We start from the raw sequence: 9,609 nt of genomic DNA on the forward strand, positions 1-9,609 counted from the left end.
GGAAGAGGTTGAACAAATAGGAAGCTAAGAGGGCAATAGGTGGGGGTAGGAAGGAAAATAGGGATTTAGAATGAGAGGAAGGAAGTGAGACAGGTACGGGAAATACCATGGATAGGATTTTACGGTCAGAAAACGGAACAGCAGATTTTATGAAAATGCAACTTCAAAAATCAGTGTTGGGGAAGAACAAAGGTAAATGTCATCAGGGTAGAATTCATTGTACCTGGTGTAAAGATGCCAAATACAACATCCTGAGGACATTGAAATGCCCATGGATGGGGCAGAATTTGAAGAGAGAAGGTAGGTATTTATCAATTTCCTAAATAAATATAAAACAGTGACTTAAGAATCTAGGTGATGGTTGTGGGAAGGAACTAGTGTTACCGCATAGCGGTGCTGGGTGCTGGGTGCTGGGTTCATTGTCTCAGCTCAACAAAGAATTGAAGAACAGGACACATGGATACCAAGCAAGAAATAGAATTATTACAAAAGCAACAGAAATATACTTCTATGAAGAGAAGGGCCCCACTGTGTCCAAAAGCCCTTTCTTCAAACAGTAAGTTGACCTCATCAGAAGACCCTCCCCATGCTTCTTTGTTCTGGCCCACCTCCTCACCCTTGCCATTTTGCCCTGGCTGCCTAAGCCCTTCTATGTCTCCTTCACTAGCAGAGCTGAGTGGCATCCTTATGACACTGAAACAGAAATGGAACACAAACATATTTAAACCATTTTATTTTAAAGAAATATTCTAATTACCTCAAATGGAAATCCAGAAGTGGGATGGGTTTTGAGAGTAATTGAAAGAGCCAATCATTACATCAAACCTTGGTTCTTTCTGTCTTTATGCTCAGCCCAGATCTTCAATCTAACTTGACCTGGAAGTTTCACAATGGTTTCCAGTAGCAATCAGAGTTATGTGATCCTTGTTCACATTCAGCAAGAGATGGAGATTGGTTTCTCATCTAGCACTTTCAAAGTGGGGAAACATTTCCTGAACACCTCCAAGAACCTCTCCTTGCATCTCATTGACTGGAACTGGGTCACATACCAGCTTTTTGAACCGGCAGGGGAAAAAAATACATAGCACTTCCTTTAGACAAGACACACCCAGCTCTGGAGATGAGGTCATCTCCACATTTTACACCATTGCTTCTCTATGGAGAGATGGGGGAGCAGATGTTGGGGAGTCTAGCCTAACCTCCATCACTCACTTCATTTAAGACTACAAGGTTTCCAGAGTTTCTTCTTGTAATGTGGCAGATCTAGAATGGGTAACAAATAGTGACTTCAATTCTCTGAGTAAACAGAATTGTGTCTTTCTAGTAAAGAATCAAATTTATATTGGTGCCACTGTTTAATTCATAATCCTGCTCAGGAGAAGAATCCTCATATTTGCAAATTGAGTTTAGTGCCACAAGCATATTTCATTCTGTTATAAAAATGCTGCAATTTTGTGAATCCCTCACTAAGGCTCCAGGACAGTCCTTTTGCTAAATCTACAGATATTCTCCTCCAACAACACACTCTAAAGACCATGTTGTTTCGGAGTTAGGTCCCTACATCCTACTTGCTGAAACTGGAGACCATGAATGATACTAAAGCTCAGAAGATGGAAGTCTTTACTCGTGTAGCAGGCAAAGAGACAATGGACAAGGGTGCGGATCAACCAATGCCAATACAAATACAAGACTTTCACAATCTTGCTTCAAATCAACTGGTGGCTCCCACACATAGGACAATGTCCCAACTCTTTAGTCCTACATAAAGAACTATTAACAAGCTGGCACAACCAACCTACCAGTTTCACTGCCCTTCTTGCATTCCAAATATATTCTTGACATTCCTGAACACTCCTTTTGTCTCTATGCTTGTGAAGGTTCTTTTTCTGTTATCAAGAAGACCTCCCCTGCTTTTCCAACATGTGATTCCCCTCTCTTCCTTTAGGAAGTGGAATATCCCCTCATCTGAACTCTTCCAAGCATCTCAAGCACCATCCATCATTCCTCTGTGCTCCTGGAGCAGTTTCCATTTGCCTCTGCTATTGTGACCATGTGTCTTTGTATTTGTCTCTATTAATCAAAGGATGAATAACTTAGCAACTTTTTTCCTCTATTTTATTTCAAGAACTTAAAAAGTAAAAGTTGTCTAGGTTTATTGGCTAAGTGGACCATTTATCTTGAGAAAAATATTAACTCACTATATTAACACCCTTAGCCAAACTCTGTAAGAACAATAGTCAATACTTGATGCTTTAAAAGAAAAGTTTAGTAGGGAGTGCTGGGGAGTGATATAGGTCAAATTATATCATTATACTGTGTGCATGTACAAATATGCAACAACAAATGCCATCATTATGTACAACTGCGTTCACCAATAAAAAAAAATGTGGAAAGAAAAAAAATAAAAATTCCAGCATCTTCTGAATTTCTCAACTTGGTATCAAAAGCTATAAGTAGTTAAGTACATCTTTGTGAATAAATCATTGGACTGCTCAATTGCAGCAGGGGATCTGTTATCACACGGCCACAACTTTAGACATCTGTAGTTGATTGACATAGAGAGATGGTACTAAATGGGGTGAAGTGAAGCAAACCAGTAGGGCAGGATGGAAGTGTCAAAACTGATTGGTCAATGTAAATTCTTAAAATGGGTGAGCAGTTTCCCTGGAGGCCAAACCCACAGGGTGGCTTGTTTTGGAAATAACAGCATCACCCTCTTAAGCAATTTTTAAAATACATTTAACAGAAATATAAAACTACTGCATTAAGACAATTAATCATTGTATTTACCTTGTTCCTCTGCTAAAGAAACAGAATTTTTTTTCTTTCTTTATAAGATAAGGAAATACTAGACAGTGTTCTAAGCCTGAGAGAACATGAGACCTGTTACTCCCACGACATACTTCTGGGAATTTCTTGGAACAGAGAACTCCCATCTGACCTAGGGCCGTGTCTGGCCTTGTTATTTCCAAATTGTATCATCCCTCTCTCTATTAAGAAATGACATGAGCTTTCAGTTTCGTTCTTGAATTAAAGATCATCTCTGAATATTAGTATAATGCAAGAAATAAATGTAAACTGTAAAATTTTCTTCTTATTTCCTTCCAAATCCTGGTAGTAAATAACTGATATGCTGAAGAAGGAAAGGAAAGGGAACAAATGGCACCCAGCAGGTGCTCAGTAAACATTTATTTATTAACCAGTCTAAATCTATTCCAGATAAAATTTCATTCAATTCTTGCTATGGTTTGGATGTGGTTTGTCCCCCAGTGGTTCATGTGATGGGACCGTGGTCTCCAAAGTGGTGGGTGCTAAGGTGATGGAAACTTTGAGACAGGGCCCAGTATAGATTCCTAGGGGATGGGCCTCCACCCTCAAGAATGGATTAACGCTGTTCTCACTGTGTGGGATGGGTCTTGCAGGAGTGAATTTGCTGTTGCCAGAGTTATAAAGGAAGGCCATCCCACATCTTTGTCTCTTTTGCTTGCTATTCTGTTTCTCATTTTGCTTCTCCTCAATGTTGTTATCCAGCCAAAAATGTGGGTGCCAGGCTGTTTGGACTTTCTGGCCATCAGAATTGTGAGCCAAATAAACCTCCTTCCTGAGAAATTACATAGGGTCAGGTATTGTTTAATAGCAATATAAATGGGCTAAAAACAATCCTCACAACCACTGAGTTGGAAAGAAATTTCTTCATTTAACAGAAAGATTGCATAACTTGCCCAAGGTCACACTGAAAGGCTTGGATTACAAACTAGGGCTATAAGATTGAAAAACATCTCTGAATCATCTAGAAAAAATGTAATTCTTTTATAGATAAAACATTCAATGAGCTGACTGTCTCATATAATACACTGCTATGAAAGTGAAAATCAAGACAAACACATACATTCTTAATTAAACCATTCTAGATAATGAGTCTGACCAAACATAATAATTAATGCATGTGATTCAACTAACCTTTATTAAGAACACTGAGTGTCCCTGCAATGTGGCAGGAACAAAGATGACTGAGCAACAGACCCCATCAATGTAAATCTGAGCAGAGAGCAAAAGTAAAAGGCAGAAACAGAAATCATACAATAAAGCAGACCCTGTATCTTCACAGGGTTATGATCCAAGTGCTGTGGGCTGTGGGGAATGAATGGCTTTACAAGGAAGAAGGGCTCCCCATGTAGCTTAGCGGTACAGTGCTTGCCTCATACGAGGACCTGGGTTTCATGCCCAGCACTACCAAAAAAAGGATATTGCTAAAGAAATAAGAGCAGGACAAAGGACAAAATCACACACACAAAAAAAACTTCATGTAGAAAGACAGTTATGAGGAACTCCACAGGGTGGTTCCTTAGGATACGTGGGAGGAAATACTAGGATATAAGTTTGGAAACACAGATATCAGATGTGAAGGACTCTGGTAACCCAGTCCATTTGCTAAAGGGATATGAATCTTTCCCTTAAAACTTTTTTTGCTAAATACCCAATATGTGGATCTACTCATGGTATGGCTATACATAGAATACTTCCTTTAACTTCCACCGGCTCGCTCAGCTTGTTGTTGTTCTAATTAGTTATACATGGCAGTAGAATGCATTTTGACACATCATACAGAACTAGAGTGTAACTTCTCATTCTTCTGTTTGGACTCTTCCAACTTTACAGCTTCTTTTGTTGATCATTCTAGAAGGAAAAACAGAGTCCAAATAATTGAATCTTGACCCAGAGTCAAGCAGTTACTTCTTCACCCAAACTTTCCATCCTTCAAACCCAATTTCAGTAGTGTAAAAGTGCTCTGTTCTCCTAGTACAGAAACCAAGTAAGAATTTCCTTATCTGAGCGAACCTACCTTCTTCCCATGATAGAAAGAGTTGGTGTACAAAAACTTAATTAAAAAAACATACACATGAGGCAATTTAAATAGAGCATGTAGGTCAACAAGATGGGTGGATAGGTTGGAATCCCAATGCATAGTTAAAACAACTTAGGCAATTGTTTTTATACTAAGTTTTGAGAACTGATAATGAAATTTCATATTAAAGATATCCAAATGCTTTTAAAAGCATTACTGGAATCTGTAATTATTTTTGAATAGGTAATATAAACTATAATGTTTCCTAATATTCGAGAGGCTTTTAAGCCAAACACTAGTACCACATTTCTTTCCTAAGCACATGGAACTAAAACAAGCCTGTGTACCTAATGATGGCATGAGTATGTGACATCATGATTTCACTTACCAAGGGATGAAATGAGTCAGATTTGAAATTGCTTCATGCCCTGTAGGCCAAACAACCTGTGAGTTTAAAGAATAGGGGTTCAGTTTATTTGACAGAATGTGTAGGCTAAAAATGCATGTCCTATTCTATTCTACTGAAGTCAAAGAAGAATAATATGTTGGTGTGAGACGCATCTCCATATCTACTTCATCTTGAGGAACTCACGTTTCTTCCAGACAGCAGGAAAATTTTTTCTGCCACAACTTTTTCTTCACTTGTGGATGTATCAGTAGGGTTCCAATTCCTGGTATGGTTCCTTTCCTCTTTTCGACAGGCTCATCTGAGTTTCAGACATTTCACTTATTTTTCAAGTTGGTACAGGTGGACTCTGCATTCCTTTCCCTTTGTTTTCTGAGATAATCACTTATTTTTTTCCTAACACACTCTGCTATATTTGGCCTTAAGGAATGTACACTATTGAGAAATAGAGATTTAATGATTTCTGGGATTGCAAAAAATATCTGTATTCCAAACAAAACCTGTTCAAACATATTTCCCTAGTTTGGATCTTATTACCTTCTCATTAGCCTAATGCAGATCTCAAACCTGATTTCTATTTAGTATTGGCGTACCTTTCCTGGGGGTCTTCACATATTCTGAATGTTATCCATATGACATGTACTTTACAATCCTCCCTACTTACTGCAAATGTATCAGATGGAGAGTCATGGAAGAGGGCCTGAGGCATTCCTGGCTAAACTTTCAAGTTTTCTCCTTCCAAATCTGTCCACCTATCTATACCCTCCTTCTGTAACTTTGTCAGCCTTTGAGGGCTGGTTCTCCACTGATGATTACTTACTGTCTGAGCTTTCTAAGGCACACCCCAAAGCTTTCTCAGATCCTCGTTCCATCTGGTGAAGTCAGTTCAACATGACCTCTAGAATCTTGCCATTCTTCTGATGCTGGAGATCTTTAGGCAATATTCCTTTTTCTTTGTCCCATCTTTAAGAGTAATTGGGTTGAGTTAAACAGAGAAAGGAAATTATTGGAAGGACATGTGGTTGTCCATATTCTCAGGAAGACTAGGGAAGCAAGTTCAGAATGGCCATTAAAGAAGGAAAGCCACACAACCAAAACCATAGACCAAATCCAGTGATAGAACCAGTCCAGCAAGACATCCAAGCAAATCAGGCCCACTGCTGAGACCATCCACCCTGCCAGCATTGATACCAGCCCACCACTGCTTCAGTCACCAGCATGCATGCCAACACCCCTAGCCAAAGAGGTCTCCCCCGGGGTGGTTCCTGATCCTTTGCTTCTGGCTTGCTTCTGACTCCAAGTCTGAGACTCACCATTCTGATGGCCACAGCTACGTCCTGGGTCTTCAAGATCTGAGCTGCAAGGGAGGTTGGGAAATAGATTTCAAGTCTATTTCCCAACTTCCTCTTTAGATTCCATAGTAAAATTTGAGCTCTACTCCCCGAAAGACCCAAATAGTACATATTTTCCAAATATAAGGAGATTCGGATACCAAACACACAAAAGAAAAATATGTCTGTATGCCACACAACACTAGGAGTCCCACGGAGAATGCCTCTTTTTCATCCTCCTTCACCGAGCCCTGCTTTTGCCACGCTGGGCCCTGAGGTGCCCTGTGTGCCACAAGAACTTGGAAGACTCAGCAGGATATTTTAAATTTTTGAGGATAGGACAGCAGCATACATCAGATACCACTGGATCCATCACTCAAGGTGGTTCAGTCTTATCAGATCAGGCTCTGTTCGCTTCAGTGACATGCTTTTCTTTGTAAAGCTGGGTTTTCAACAGTTAAAACAAACACCACCTGAAAAAGCAGGAAACAAGAGTAGCAGTTCCAGTCTGAATCCCAGGTAGGTGAAGGGCTGTTTCTCCAAGAGTGAAACTGAGTATGACTCTTTATTTATCTATCTACCTACCTACATATACATATATATATTTGCTTTATAAACAATTCTTGATTATTAAAACTTTAATTATGCAAATAATTAAAGTATTAAAACATAATACTTTCATAATCTCTTGATAATAAAATGGTGTCTTGGGGCTGGGGTTGTGGCTCTGTGGTAGAGCACTTGCCTAACATGTGTGAAGCACTGGGTTCAATTCTCAGCACTGCATATAAAATAAAATAAATGAAATAAATGTCCAACAACTAAAAAATAAATAAAAATAAATTTTTTTAAAAAATGGTTTGGTTTTGAGGGATTTGGTTTTAGTTTCGGGTTTGTTGTTGTCTGTAATGGGGATAAAACCCAGGTGTTCTCTACCACTGAGCTACATCCCCATCCTTTAAACTTTTTATTTTGAGACAGAATCTCACAAATTTGCCAACACTGGCCTCTAGCTTGCAATTCTCCTGCCTTAGCCTCTTGAGTTGCTAGGATTTTTTTTTTTTTTTTTTTTAAGTATCAGGGATTGAACTGAGGGGCACTTAATCACTGAGCCACATCCCCAGCCCTTTTTATTTTGAGACAGAGTCTAATTAAGTTGTTTAGGGACTCACTCAGTTGCTACGGCTGGCTTTCAACTTGGGATCTTTCAGCCTCAGCCTCCCTAGCCACTGGGATTACAAGTGTGCACCAACTCTCCAGGCACTTTAGTCATTTCAAGTTTGTTGTGGTTGTTTTGCCTGGCAGTGTTGTGAAAAGATTATTAAGACATTAATGGTGCCACGAACCAAAAAGAGCTTGGGAATCCCTGAACTTGCGCAAAGTCTATTGATTTAAACTGTCATTGATAAACAGTGTTATGTTTCACTCTGCACAGTGTTTGTTCATAGAAGCCTCCACTGCTCTCTCTAAAAGAATAATTTGTGAATAAAGTCAAAGGTAACAGACCAGCTATAGTCTCCACTCCTAGGACAGGTGTCAAGTTGATGACTAGGATTTTCATAACTGAACCACTCAGCTGGGGGACACAAGGAGGTGAGTGCCCACATAAGACAGGCAAATGCTCAAAGTCCCCCAGGGGATAAGGACAGAGTCTGGGAACCTCCCAGTCTTTTGGAGAAATGGATCCTTGTGCTAATTGCCTAGCAGGATTGTGTTGTGTCTCTGCTGATAAACAGACATGCTTATATAGATAAGTAGGCAGGGTTAGAAAATTATTCTGTGGAGAAAGTATTGAATGTAAGGGAGGAAAAATCCCAAATTTGGAGAGCAAGAACTTGGTTATGGACCTTGTAAAAATAATGCAATGTTTTTGGAATATTACAAATTGGAATGCTTGGGGATGAGCTTCAAAAGAGAATACAGATAACAAGAAGAACCCTGTGATATTGCACAAGCCATGTAATTCAATTTTCTCTTCCATAGAAAGCATGTGTTCACAGAGCAAGCAGCTTGCTATAAATCCTCCTCTGAACTCAGTTGAGGCCGCCCAAGTCCTCAAGAGTGAATTTTGTACATAGAAAAAAAAATCTAAATGGTTACTTACAGAGATTATTTAAATCTATTAAAGTTATAGATGCAAAATACCTTCTTTTTAATATTAGGCTTTTAGGATCAACTTGTAAATATGATTTTCTTCTTTGTAAGTCTAGTGAGTCTCAAGGAACACTAAAGCATTCTTGAATTGTTTAATCCCACATGTGCACTTGAATACGTAGCTTCAAATGTTTTCAACTGAATTAATAAATTTAATATATTCCCTGTCCTTTTAACATATTTCAGTAGTCTAACTTAGCAAAACTTTCCTATTTATATTAGTTATCTGTTTATTAATAATGTAATTCTGAAGTTTCTTAAGTGTTATAATTACATAAAAATAAAAAGTGTTATATTCTTTTTCAATACAAAATATTAATCATATGGCTTTGCTTCTCTTAAATGTTTCTATAGTTCATTTTAAAGCTTCTCAAGGCAAAGCTTCCCAATCACTAAATTTACCTACCCATTAGGGAAACATTTACAAACCCAGTTAACTGAGATTACTTGTGACTTCAAAGCTACAGTAATGTCAGCTGATCAGTAGACCTGGAGCTACAGACAAACACAGCAAGTCTTCTCGTCACATCAGTAGCATACCAACTCCCCCCCTCCCTTTTTTTGTAGCTGGACACAATACTATTTATTTATTTATTTTTATGTGGTGCTGAGGATCAAACCCAGGACCTCACACATGCTAGGCAAGTGCCCTACAGCTGAGCCACAACCCCAGCCCCATACCAAAACCCTTTTTATATCACTGTCATGGGCTTTAGAACCTGAGGGCATGGAGCTTAAATAACACATGCCTTTAAGTAATCTGTTATATCTTCCATACAGTCACCATGAAGATATTACAGTTGAAAATTTCACTGCAAAGCCCTCGGGTATAAGATTAGAAGTCTTGCTATCACCCTAGAGCACCAAATGGG

At 38.9% G+C, this 9,609-nt stretch overlaps 1 long non-coding RNA gene across 2 annotated transcripts; it reads right to left on the bottom strand.

The window, feature by feature from the left end:
• Nucleotides 1-3,677: 3,677 nt before the first annotated feature.
• Nucleotides 3,678-7,056, bottom strand: LOC144375900 (uncharacterized). Of its 2 annotated transcripts, XR_013435752.1 has the most exons (3): nt 6,073-7,056; nt 5,235-5,553; nt 3,678-4,677 (listed from the first exon to the last, which is right to left on the bottom strand). It is a non-coding gene; the product is annotated as an uncharacterized LOC144375900 (long non-coding RNA). The 2 variants fall into 2 exon arrangements; XR_013435751.1 differs by having other exon boundaries at nt 5,235-7,056.
• Nucleotides 7,057-9,609: the final 2,553 nt, after the last annotated feature.

This window comes from Ictidomys tridecemlineatus, chromosome 3 (genome assembly GCF_052094955.1).
Source record: "Ictidomys tridecemlineatus isolate mIctTri1 chromosome 3, mIctTri1.hap1, whole genome shotgun sequence".
NCBI classification, from domain to species: Eukaryota; Metazoa; Chordata; class Mammalia; order Rodentia; family Sciuridae; genus Ictidomys; species Ictidomys tridecemlineatus.